This window comes from Miscanthus floridulus, chromosome 5, assembly GCF_019320115.1.
Source record: "Miscanthus floridulus cultivar M001 chromosome 5, ASM1932011v1, whole genome shotgun sequence".
Classification (NCBI taxonomy): Eukaryota; Viridiplantae; Streptophyta; class Magnoliopsida; order Poales; family Poaceae; genus Miscanthus; species Miscanthus floridulus.
In genome coordinates, this window is record NC_089584.1 from 56,715,188 (window position 1) to 56,728,914 (window position 13,727).

Here is a 13,727-nt window from a genome sequence, read left to right on the forward strand (position 1 = left end):
GCCGCGATGGGAGCGGCGGTGCGTTCCTGCATGACCATGTAGTAGCGTCAAGCCAAACTCCTACCTAAGCATAAGGACCACAAGACGACTACAAACCAACGAAGAGGAGGACAGGAGGTGCGGTGGACAGGCACGACCACGGTGATGGCGTGGTGGCGGCAAAGCAAAATACGCCCTTACCCTGGCTCGGCGGGATGGGCAAACGGGCCGGGGTGGAAGTGGAGACAAAGGCAGAGCTATAGGCATGATCTATTGGAGAATGGTGTAGTGGTGATAGCGAGTGAGCATGGCAGAGCGACGGCAATGCTGCGGCGGCGTTGTGCTGCGCAATGCTTAGGCGCGAGCGACAGAAGAGAGGTGCGCGAGAGTGAACAGGAGTGAGCAGCAAAGGCGCGCGGCTCAACTCTCAACACTGGCCCGACCGGCTAGGCCAATGCCGACATACGGCCGCCATACAGCATGTTTGGCCTGCCCCGATCGGCCACCCATGGTGAGCTATAACCTGAAACTAGCAGATGCATGTGACTAATGGCACGATTTCAAGCAACCAATAATCCTAAACCGTTCATTAATTGCGAAAACTTCATTATCAAGAATTGTAGAGCCACATGAGATCTATAATATTGCTTATATGAGTTCAGCCTAGATTGGCCTAGTTTACAAACTACAGTGCATCAAACTAGGGTACTTGAAACTATAAACTCAGTTTGGTAGAAAAATTTTTAAGTCTTCAAAACAGCACTGCATTGATTTTTGTGAGCACGATTTGACCATGTTAAGCATAGAATTAGACCTTGACCCAAAAATAAAAGTTGTTGCTCTAATCAAGTACAACTTTGCTTAAGAGTGCACTGACATGCAAACACTATGCTATAGTTCAACTTAGGTCAAACATACAACTTGAAAATGTTAAGTTACACTATAACCATGACTCAGATGCCAAATTGGTCCAAGTCATGAATACCAAAGTTGTTCCATATGACATTCTAAACATGGTTAAGGTACTCCTAGGGTCCCACAAACATTTTATACATTGGTTACATGTAAACCCTTGCATATGTAAAGCATTTAGTAACAAATACATGTGATATAAGCAATCATAGAGATAAAATTGAGATGCTCATGCTCATGAATGATCAATGATGTTTGTGCTCATGCAATGCCAATGCTAAATGCATGCTTAACACCTAGGGTGTTACAGCCCTTCCCTCCTTAAAGAAATTTTGTCCTGAGATTTGTACTACCAACCATTTCTCATAGAAAACCGGATAGACCTCACGAAGATAGTCCTCTCGCTCCCACATAGCGTCTTGCTCATTATGGTTATTCCATACCACCTTGTAGAATTTATTGACTTTGCTACAAGGTCACCCTTTCCATTTCTTCAAGCACTCAAATAGGTCTTTCTTCATAGGTCAAATCCGACTGAATCTTGACACTAGCGGGTTCAATAGCTTCTTTGGGCACACGAAGACATTTCTTGAATTGGGAGACATGGAAAACGTTGAATATAGCTCTCATTTCCAGAGGTAACTGGAGTTTATAGGCTATGGGTCCTTTTTGTGCAATGATTTGATATGGACTGATATACCTAGGAGCAAGTTTTTATCTCACTTCAAACCTTTGTACTTTCTTCATTGGGGATACCTTCAGATACACATAATCTCCAATTTGGAACACAATAGGACTTCTCCTTTTATTTGCATAACTCTTTTGTCTTGATTGAGCAACTTCTATATGTTGATGAATGACTTGAACTCATTCTTTAGCTTCCTTAACAAAGTCAATCCCATAATACCTTCTTTCACTAGGCTCAATCCAATTCAGAGGGGTCCTACACTTGCGACCATATAAAGCTTCAAACGGAGCCATCTTGATGCTCTCTTGATAGCTATTATCGTAGGAGAATTCGGCCAAAGGTAACCAATCCTCTCACACATGCTCTCAACATATCTTCCAAGATCTGATTCACATGCTCAGTTTGACCTACTGTCTAGGGATGATAAGCAGAGCTATGAATCAATGTGGTACCTAATTACTTGTGCAGGTCTTCCCAAAAATGGTTAACAAACTAGGGCCCTTGATCTGATACAATACTCTTAGGTACTCCATGCAATCTTACAATTTGTTCAATGTATAACTTTGCATATTGATGAGGTGAATACTTTACATTGACAGGAATAAAATGTGCAAACTTGGTGAGACGGTCAACAATTACCCATATAGAATCATGACCCTTTTGAGTGGTTGGAAGTCCGACAACAAAATCCATACTAATGTCGTCCCATTTCCAACTTGGAATAGACAGTGGCTGAAGTAACCCTGCTAGTTTCATATGAATGGCCTTAACTCGACAACAGTTATCACATCTAGCAACGTATGCTGCAATTTCTTTCTTCATTTTTGTCCACCAAAATCAAGTTTTCAAGTCTTGGTACATCTTGCTGCTACCCGGGTGAATGGATAGATTAGAAGAATGAGCTTCCGCTAGAATTTGGTTTCTCAACTCTCTATCTTTCGGCACTACAAGTCAAGCTTTAAACCATAGAACACCATTCTCATCCAATCGAAACTGCTTACTTTCTTCTTCTTTCATCTTTCTTTTGATATGCAATATACCAACATCAGTCTTTTGGAGCTCAATGATTTTTGACTCTAGAGAGCAACTAACAGTGATATTGTGTAAGACTGCTGGATGCAATAAGTTGAAACCATCTTCCAACAAATAATTACAATAATACTTCTGGCTTAAGGCATTGGCAACCACATTGGCCTTTTCTAGATGATAATGCACTTCTAGGTTGTAATTCTTGATCAATTCCAACCATCTGTGTTGCCTCATGTTCAACTTAGGTTGAGTGAAAATGTACTTAAGACTCTTTGTGATCAGTGTAGATATGGCAAACATTACCAAGCAGGTAATGTCTCCAAATTTTAAGAGCATAGGCAGCTGCTGCTAATTCTAAATCATGAGTTGGATAATTGACTTCATGCTTTCTCAATTGGTGTGAGGCATAAGCAATGCCTCGGCCTTCCTACATTAAAACACACCCTAAACTAGTACCTAAGGCATCACAAAATACATCAAATAGTTTCTTAATGTCTGGCTATGCTAAAATAGGAGCAGTAGTTAGCAAATTTTGTAAAGTGTGAAAAGCTGATTCACACTCTTGTGTCCATACAAACTTTTCATCCTTCTAAAGTAGCCTTACCATAGGCTTGGCTATCTTGGAAAAATCTGGGATAAATCGACAATAATATCCAGCTAGACCAAGAAAACTTTGAACCACATGAACTAAGGTGGGAGCTTTCCAATCCAACACTTCTTGCACTTTAGATGGGTCTATAGAAATTCCATCTTTAGATAATACGTGACCTAGGAAAGGTACCTTCTTCAACCAAATCACATTTACTAAACTTTGCATACAACTTATGCCCTCTTAGTCTTGACAATACCACTCTCAAGTGCTCCTCATGCTCTTCTGCAGTCTCTGAATAAATCAAGATATCATCGATAAACACAACCATGAACTTGTCAAGTTCAGGCATGAACACCGAGTTCATCAAATACATTAAATAGGCAAAAGCATTGGTCAATCCAAAGGACATGACTAAATAGTCATAAAGGCCATACCTAGTGGAAAAAGCCATCTTAGGTATGTCTTCCAGTCTAATCTTGATTTGGTGATAACCTGACCTCAAATCTATCTTAGAGAACACTTTTGCTTTTGCTAATTGATCAAGGGTTATTTGGATTGGTACCATTACAATTCTCAGAACTTTGAGATGTACCATTAAAATTTGTCTATTTTGAGATCTACCATTATAATTCATCGTTTCACCGAGTTTCGCCATTCCCTACGTCTTCCAGCTTCTTAGGCCCATTGGCAGTCATATGCGCACTGTTCTCTTTTCTGTATGGACTATTTTGCCCCGTCCAAAGATAAAAGAGCCATGCGCTACGCCTATGACCCCATATCTCAGTCCCTTCTCCTCCTCGCGCTCACTCTATCTCTCACTTGTCCTCCCAACGTGGCGACAGCGAGAACCTGAACCCTAACCCTAGCCGCCGGCGTCCTAGAGCCCACGCCCGCCCCTAAGTCAGCTGCTGCCGTCGGCGTCCTGGAGCCCACGCCCATGCCCGAGCTATCCTCCTAGATCTCGGACGATTGGAGCCATGGCTAGGTAGTGGACTGGAAGCCTGATGAAGGTACCTTCGATGGGCTCGAGCACGACGGGTAGTGGTAGAAGGGAGTGCCCTTATTGCCATGTTCCTTTGGTCCAGATCCAGAGCAAGCAGCCGGCGATAAAGGGTCAGTGGTTTCTCACGTGCCCGTACAACATTAAGGTTAGGATTCTTGACATTGTTTACCTCACTGTGTCTCTTGATGCTACTCTGATTGATGCTTTTTTGTGTGTAGGGTGATCATACTACCTGTGGCTTCATCTGCTCTGAGTTGCAGATTGAGGCCTTGGAAGCAAGGGAACACCAGTGGCAGACTGGTAAGGAGACATCAACTGACTGTTATGCCGAGTTGAAGGAAGAATTGCAAGAGTTGAAGCAAACTATGGATGGTGTAGTAGCTGATCTGTGGAAACTGAAGGTCAAACCTGCTGAGCTGAAGCCTGAGCTAGACACGAAGAAATGCCATATTGTGCTTGACTGTTCAGTTGTATCGATAGTTTTTTTGGCTTTGTAGGTGTCCTGATTGGTGCATTTGTTGTTGCTGGCATGTGGAAGTGAACAGCTAGAATGTGTGTTAGTCAGGCTAATGTAAGTGTGGGTTGGTTGTGTTGGAGCTATGGCTCCCTGTTTCTTTTATGTACTGATGAGGTCCAAACCTTCTTATTAAGTTACAAATCTGTGGTTAGCTTCTAGTGAGCTCAACTTGATCTGTGGTCACCATGTTTGAGCAAAGCTTGTGTTCATCTTTTTAGTGTTCAACAGCTTTAGATGTAACTGTTAACAAAAAATGAATAAATGTCAATGCTGGTTACAGACTTCATATCAAATTGTTGATGTATGGGTATAGATCTTACATGTAGAGATGTAACAAGTGTAACAATACATTATGGAGGTTCAGGTGTGGCTTTTGTTTGTTCCTCAGGCTCCTTTGGTTGTCATTGAGATGGCAAGACTGATCTTGCATCCAAGGGCCTTAGAGGTGCTGTCAGCTCCTTTAAAGCAAAAGTCTTGTTCTCGTTTCTTAACAATAACTCATCTGAAGGGAAATTTGGCGGTGGTAGCATGTTTTTGGGTGGTGGCAGTGGAGGCATGGTCTTGGACGGTGGCAGTGGCGGTGGCATGTTTTTGGGTGGCGGTGGCAGCATGCTCTTTAGGGGTGGTGGTGGCATCTTAGTGGATATAGAGAGATGTGATGACATGTCCGCTTCTTTTGGTAGAAGCATTCCATTTGATCTAGGCTGAACTTTCTTTGGAGGTGCAATTGATGAGCTATCAATGTTACCTAAACTATCTTAACCTATCTTAACAAATTTGGACCTCGATTGTGAGTTCTGGAAAGATGAAAGAAAACAAGAACACTCATCCATCAAATTCCTGTGTGTTAGATGCAGATCCAAGGTGGTAAAGATAAATAGAAGACTTGATGCAACAACTCACTCACTAGCTACTCAAGCATTCCTAGTTCAGGTGCTCAAACAATGATCATGTTTCTAGTTGCCCCACTATAGAGGCACTGTAGTCGTTTCCCAATTTAGTAGATAATGATTTGCTTGAACCTTGCTACTACAAGTGACCTATGGCAAAGAGGAATGCCAACACTTAAACCAGTAGCACAGGACTCAGCACCAAGACCAGTTCAACACTTAAACCCAACTACAAGGTTCTAGGATTCTAACACTTAAATCAAGGTTCAACACTTAAATCAACATAACAGCATACCAGTAGCAGCATACCAGGTTCAACTATTGATCTTACAACCATACAAGGTTCCAGCATACCAGGTTCACAACCATACATGGTTCCAGCATTCTAACTACAAGGTTCTGGGAATCCAACTACAATGTTACACAAAAGCATATCATAAACTAGGGTACTCCATAAAATACAACAAGGTTCAACTGCTGATATTACAAAAGCATATCATAAGCTGCTGACAAGCTCTATCTTCATAGACTAGCCTCCTAAGGCTACAAACAACAATAGTAGGTGGGTCGGCTATTGCCTTCTTGAGCTTCTTCTTGATGGGTGTCTTCTTCTTTGTTGTGCCCTTCTTCTGCTTCTTCTGAACTTTCTTTTTCTTGCCTTGGGAGGGACCAACTGCATTTGTTGGAGCTTGTTTCCTACATTTTAAAGGTGACATTACATATTGTGAAGTGAAAAACAAGATAGATTTAGTGCACAGAAACATACCTTTTGTTAGCCTAGTTCCTTGGTGGAGCTCTCTCACCATCTTCTCCAATCTCTATCTCTTTGCAAGTTTTTGAAAAGTGGCCAAAATCTCCACATCTCCTACATTTGACCTTCTTTTTGGATGCCTTTTCTCCAAGCAACTTCTATGCCTTTGAAACTTTGGTCTTCCTGCTCCTCTGCCTAGCAATGGTGGAAACACTTTGAATCCAAGTTCCACAATAGGCCATTGTGACCTATCTGGGATAGGTTCAATTATGTCCTCATAGGTTGCCTTGAACCTAGCCACTGAGTAATACACATGGACAAAATCTTCAATTTTCACCCCTCTGTTGGACAGAATCCATGCCAAACCATGTTTGTAGGGCTTCCCTATCAATTGCCACTGCCAATAGGAGCATTTATGGTTCTACAAGTCAACTGTTTGTCTTTTCTGATTGTTCCACTCATCCAAGATGGTCACTTCTGCAATATCAACATCACTAACTGATACCTTGACCACTTTGAGGTTATTGCTGATCAAGTTGAGCTCCTTCATCACATTTGAGAGTATTCCATCTGTCCATTGCCTAGCAAGCATCTTCCTAGTGTATCTCTTCTCCATGATCAGCTCTCTAATTCTGTCAACTAATTCATGTAGTAGCAAACCTTTGAACCTCTTTACTTGTGCATTGAAGCTCTCTGAAACATTATTTGTCAAGTAGTCACACTTGCTATTTTCTAAAAATGCACACCTATACCAGATCCTATTGTGGTGTTCCTCAAGGTACTCAATGGCTTCAGGTGCAAACTCAAAATTTTTTATCATGTGCCACTGAAACAGCCCTTGTGTGTAGCTTCTAGCTGCAGGGTACAAGTGATCAGTGAACACCTCACCAGAATACTTCTTCAAAAAATTCTGATACAAATGCCTCATGCACTTCTTGTTTTTAGCTTGTGGGAAGACAGACCCCACTATAGTCTCTAGTGCTTTACATGCATCTGTACATATAAACAGGTTTGGAACATCTCCTACAACCTTATGCAGCTGCTGCAGAAACCATTTCCAATTATCTTCAGTTTCTAACTCGAAAATTACATAATCGATATGGTACAACCAATTGTATCCATCCACACAAGTAGCTGAAGCTAACTGACCCCTATATTTACCATGCAAACAGGAAGCATCTACCCTAATAAAAGATCTACAACCAGATAATAATCCATCCACACATGGTCTAAGAGCAACAAACATCCTCTTGAATCTGTTTTTGGTGCCAATCTTCTCTAGCTCTATATCTACTAAGCTACCAGGGGATACTTTCTCAATTTGAGCTTTCCAATTGAAAATCAACTAAAAACTCTCCTCATATTTACCATGGATCTGCTCTAAAGCTACCTTCATACCTGACCATGCCTTGGAGTATTTCAACTTAATGCCATAGTTGCACCTTTAGTTTGCACCAGGGGATACTTTCTCAATTTGAGCTTTCCAATTTGTCCCTGCACTCAGTTGCACCTTTGGTTGGATTCTTCTTCAGCCAGTCTGCCAACCTATCTGCACACCAACCTTGGGTGGCCATCTTCCCTTCTCTGAGTTTTGTGGTAGGACAGTTGTGTTCAAAAGGTAGCCTTTTGATCTACACAAACAAATACAATAGGACATCAGTTGCATAAATAACAAATTTAATAAACAACTCCAATAGTAATGACAAATTTACCTCTATTGTCTTGCCATAAGAATTTCTAGAAGCATGTATACGCCAAGGACATCCCTCTGCTTTACACTTGGCAATAAATCTAGTAGGGTTAGTTTGCACAGCAGCAAACTCAAAACCTATCTTCACTGCATAATGCCTAATTGCCTTCCTGAATGCAACAATATCAGGAAAGAGTCCTCCTTTCACAATCTTGGGGTTTTCTGGATCATGAATCACATGGACCTCCTATGGATCTACATCATCAATCTCTACCTCAAGAGGAACACCTCCTGTAGCAGCACCACAATCATTTGCATTAGCATTAGCACATGGTTGTGGGTGAGAACTGTTAGCAGCCTGTGCATTATTAGTGTACTGATGAGGAGGTACTGGCATGTACATTCCCTCATCATCAACACCCACATACTCCTCATTATCAAACATGTCTAGCTCCCTATCAGGCTCTAGTTCAAGCTCTAAAGGATACTCTGGTCCTTCATCTAACTCAGCAGTAGGCTTGGTAGGAGGGCTAATAGGAGGATTAGGCTGCTCAGCAGGATCTATAATAGGATTCTCATGCCTATTGGGATCTAGACTAGGATTCTCATGCTCAACAAGAGGAATCACACAAAGAGGCTCTAGGGTAGCAAACTCATCAACATCTGCAACTTTTCTTTCAAAAACTCCAACAACAAGTTGGCAATGCATTTGATCCTTATACATTTCAAACACATCATTCAGCTAGAAGTCATTAACTAGTCTGACGTCTTCACACATCCTTTTGTCAAAGAACCACACACAAGGACTCTGGGTAGGGAACCATTTGAACTAATTGGTCAAGCTTTGCATCAGCAACTCAAAAGTGAATGATCCTACCTCCACATCCCATTTAATCACACTACCCTTCGTGTAAGCTTTCCTACCATTACTATCTATAGTACAGAAACCTTCAACTTTAATCTCTAAGGAGAACAACTAAACCCTAGCAGCAAACAAACAATTCACAAATAAATACACTAGGGTCAGCGCAATTCCTTGACCTACTCACATCGCTACTTAGACTCAAGAGATTGAAGGTTCGAGATCCATACCTCTCCTCACCGTGCTCCATGTCCATGGGGTCAGCCATTGCGCTCAATGGAACACCATCGTGAGGTCACTAGAGAGGCTCCAATTGTCTACGATCTAGGAGGATAGCTCGGGCATAGGCGTGGGCTCTAGGATGCCGGCAGCGGCAGCTGACTCGGGTGTGGGTGTGGGTGTGGGCTCTAGGACGCCGACGACTAGGGTTAGGGTTCGGGTCCCGCCATCACCGCGTTGGGAGGACGAGTGAGAGATAGAGTGAGCGCGAGGAGGAGAAGGGACTGAGAGATGGGGCCACAGGCGTAGCGCAGGGCTCTTTCATCTTCAGATGGGGGCAAAATCGTCCATATAGAAAAGAGAATAGTGCACATATGACTGCTAGTGGGCCCAAGCAGCTGGAAGAGTAGAGAATGGCAAAACTCAGTGAAATGATGAATTATAATGGTAGATCTCAAAATAGATGAATTTTAATGGTACATCTCAAAGTTTTGAGAATTGTAATGGTACCAATCCAAATAACCCATTGATCAAATAAGATATCAATGCAAGGTAAAGGATATTTGTTCTTGATAGTAATAGCATTGAGAGGTCCATAGTCCACACACATCCGCAAAGACTTGACTTCTTTTTCACAAATATGGCTGGACAACCCTATGGTGATGAACTAGGGCGAATGAGACCCTTCTCTAAGAGTTCTTGCAACTGGATCTTCAATTTTGCTAACTCATTAAGTGGCATTCTATACGGTCTTTGGGAAATGGGTGCGATACCCGATAACAATTCTATCTTGAACTCTATCTCCTTGTCCAGTGGTAACCACAACAATTCATTAGGAAGGACATCTAGAAACTCACATACTATAGGAATATCAGCAAGGGCCATAGGCTGGATAGCATTGGCCACATTTTGGAGATCAAACTCCCTAGGAAGGGGTACGAGAAAAGCATCGTTATTCTTAGGGTCTCTCAACATAATGGTTCTATTCGATATATCGATAAGGACACCATGGTTCTTCATCCAATTCATACCCAAGATCACATCTATACCCAATCTCGGTAATATCACTAAGTTTGCAGTATACTCTCATTCACTTATTTGGATAAGTACATCTTTAACTATCTGATTGGTAGAAATGTTACTCCCGGCTGCACTTATATAATAACCACCTTTGTCTACTACAAATATTTTCTGATCATGCTTGGATGCAAATGTTGGACTCGTGAATGAATGCGAAGCTCTAGAATCAAATAGAACGACTATAGGATGATGATTCACAAAAAACATACCAGCTGTGACAACCTCGCCAGAGGGAATCTCTTCCATGGTGGTGTAATGCACATACCCTAGGCGTGCCTTTGCAGTTGCTAGCCTCTGATTGTTCTTCTTGGGGAAAGGGCACTCCCTCGCCCAATGACCAGTCTTGTTGCAATTAAAACATGGTTGATTGTTAGGTGGTGCCTTTGAGTTGCCTTGTCCTGCACTACGCGTAGGTGGTAGAGCAATGGAGTATGCCCAACGATACCCTTTATTTGCTTGGCTTGGCTAGGCCTTCTTCTAAAGTGGCCGGTATTTTGGAGCAGGTGAGCAGTATTGGGTTCTTGCCACCACTGGAGCTCTCTACTAAGATGCACTGGCTTCAAAGGCCCTCTTGAGGCTCTTAGATGCAGCATAAATATTATTATGATTCTCTTGTGTGAGCGCATCACTAATGAATTCATTGTAGATCACACTCTTGTTATTTCTTAGAGTCTTCATCAACTTTGGACCTAGTCCTCTCTTGAAGCTTGCAATCTTCTTAGCATCGATATTCACAAACTCAGGTGCATACCTAGAGAGGTTGTTGAAGGCATGCAAGTACTCAGTGAGACTTTTGGTACCCTGGGTAAGCCTCATAAACTCTATATGTTTCATGCTCATAAGACCTAGGGTAATATGATGCCCCCAGAAAGCAGCCTTGAATTCATTCCAAGTAACCTAAGCATTAGTAGGGAGGGTAGATAGGTAATGAGTCCACCAAATGCCTGCTGGACCATGCAACTAATGTGAGGCATACTCAGCCTTCATATGCTCTATAACTCTTAAGAGATGAAACTTCTACTCAATGGTATTGAGCCATTCATCGGCTTGCAATGGCTCCTCTACCTCCTTAAAGATAGGAGGTTTTGTGTCCAAAAAGTCCTTGAAATCACTGAACTGATTCGGTTTGGGCCCCTAGTGTTGGTCTCGTCCTCATCCATGAACGGTGTTCTATGCAAGCCTACATAGCACTTCCCCCATAGACCATTGGGTCTCTAGGAGTTGTGCCATCGTTTTCATTGGCGTGGGGTGCAGTGGTGGTGGGGGATCATCATCACCATCACAACTGGTACTAGCCCCTCTATGAGTGTGAGTCATCTGCAAAGTTGCAACAATAATTGATTATTGGTTGATGTTAAGAGATTGTAAAAGAATTGTATAATCATGCCATACTACAATTACTGCAAAGAATCTTAAATTCATATAATAACACAGAGGCACAATAATTCATTTCCACAACATAACATCACCAAAAGAATCACTTGTCATACTCACAACACATTTCATACATGCCAAAATTTTCTTGGCAAAAACAACTGGAAATTCATTAAAAAGTACCATCACCACATGTAGTACATGCATGGTTCCAATGACAATCAAAAAGGGTACATCATTGAATCAAAACCTAAATTATGAGTTCATTACATAAGGATCGAAGGTAAAGAGCTAATGCATCTAGCTAGATATTATAGCTAAGCTACTCCTTGGGTGGTCGCTGTTGATGTCGAACACACCATCACCGTGGTCGTCCTCATAAGGCTCAACCTCTTCAGGCTCCTCCTCGGTGTCCACCTCCATGCCATCGTCCTCAGTAATCAACACATTGGGATCTTCTTCCACCGCTGGAGCTAGAGGAAGAATTGGGTTCACCATGTTGTTGAGACAATGAACATCTAGCTGAAGCTCCTCAATCTAGCATATGAGTTCCTGCTCTCTATGATAAAACTCCGTTGCCTGCCTAGCAGCCTAAAACACAGTCATGATCCTAGCTGTCTCCCTAGTTTCAACAAGGCGAATGACCTCATCCCTCTCAGCATGGATGTCCTATAACTTAGCCCTAGTTGCATCTATTTTAGCAACAGCATGGACAAACTGCCTCCGACAAGCATCTAAGGCTATCACATAATTACCTATCTCATTCTAAGTTGCTCTAACTACCCTTTGGTGTCTACACAGGCATCCTCGCATCCTACGATGTGCAGCCTGTGCTCTTTGGAGCTCTTGCATATAGCTGATGTAGCTATCTTGGCGAGAGTAAAAATCTTCATAACTGCATACATGGCACTCATTGTAGCATTACTACTTCCTGCTCTTTCATCCTAGTCTCTTACCAAAGCATTACTACCTAACTAGGTCTAAGAGGTCTATGATGCATCCACTCGAGGGAAAGATCCAATAGGCCCATTGACAAGCTCATCATCGAATTCCTGACAGATTTCGCTGAGAACCTCAAAAGCCGCCACTTGTGGACCCTCCCAAGGGGTCTCTCCATCTAACTCGATACTCCATCCTTGCCACTGAGGGTTGTCTACACAGGCGATGACTGTGACCCGCATGTCGTACCACCATTGTCCCTCAGTTACAACTTCGCTCCACAAATAGCAAGGTGGTTCAGCATACCAGACAGAGTGCAGTACCCTCCATAGTAAGGTGGGAGTCCCAAACAATGCCAAAAAGGTGTCGCTAGCAACAGGGCTCCTGGGGCTGCCATCTAAAGCAAAATGTTACAATTTAGTGAGACAACGCAAATACAGAAAAGAGTTACTTAACAATAAGATCTTGCAAGGGGGAGGAACAATGCAATGATATGAAGGAATGATGTATCATGATGTATGCTCGTTTCATACGTCCTCACAAACTTAGAAAAAACAATCCTAATGACATACGCGGTGGCATACATACGTTCTCTCGATATAATTGTAACTAAACGAGCTACACGTTTCGTAGTTAGTGTACGTATAGAAAATTCATTTCAGCCCAACCCAATAGTTATATGTACAGAAAAGGTAAATCTAGGATCTAAGTTGAATATCAAGGATAGCAAGATATATATTAAAGCAATAAACTAAATACTTCCATATATATCCCATATATATACTTCTATATCAAAGCTACTCGATGATCAATACACTACCCATAATTAAAAACGCAGCATATACACATGCAAGCATGCATATACATCCGTATCACAGATAGCTCTCCCCAACCGCACGCTCACTTCTTGTGGTTATGCCACGCATCCACTTACCTTCTTACCTGACGTAGAGGCATTTGATCCATACATTACCACTCAAGTGAGTGGCACCCATACGAAAGTAAAAGCCCCCCATGTTAGTACTTAAATAGCCACCTAATAGTCCTTAACTGGGCATAAAGGAGATGGCCACTAGCACACTTTAGATTTTTATAAAATAAAACCTTTGTTTTAAATACACATATAACAAGTTTAATGTTGAACCTTGCTTTGATACCAGCTATAACAGAACTCATCCAATTTATAAGAGCACAAGTACAAT

General features: G+C 42.1%; 1 pseudogene; it reads right to left on the bottom strand.

The window, feature by feature from the left end:
* Positions 1–5,070: 5,070 nt before the first annotated feature.
* On the bottom strand, positions 5,071–5,553 carry LOC136454660 (protein RIK-like; annotated as a pseudogene).
* Between the last annotated feature and the right edge of the window lie 8,174 nt (positions 5,554–13,727).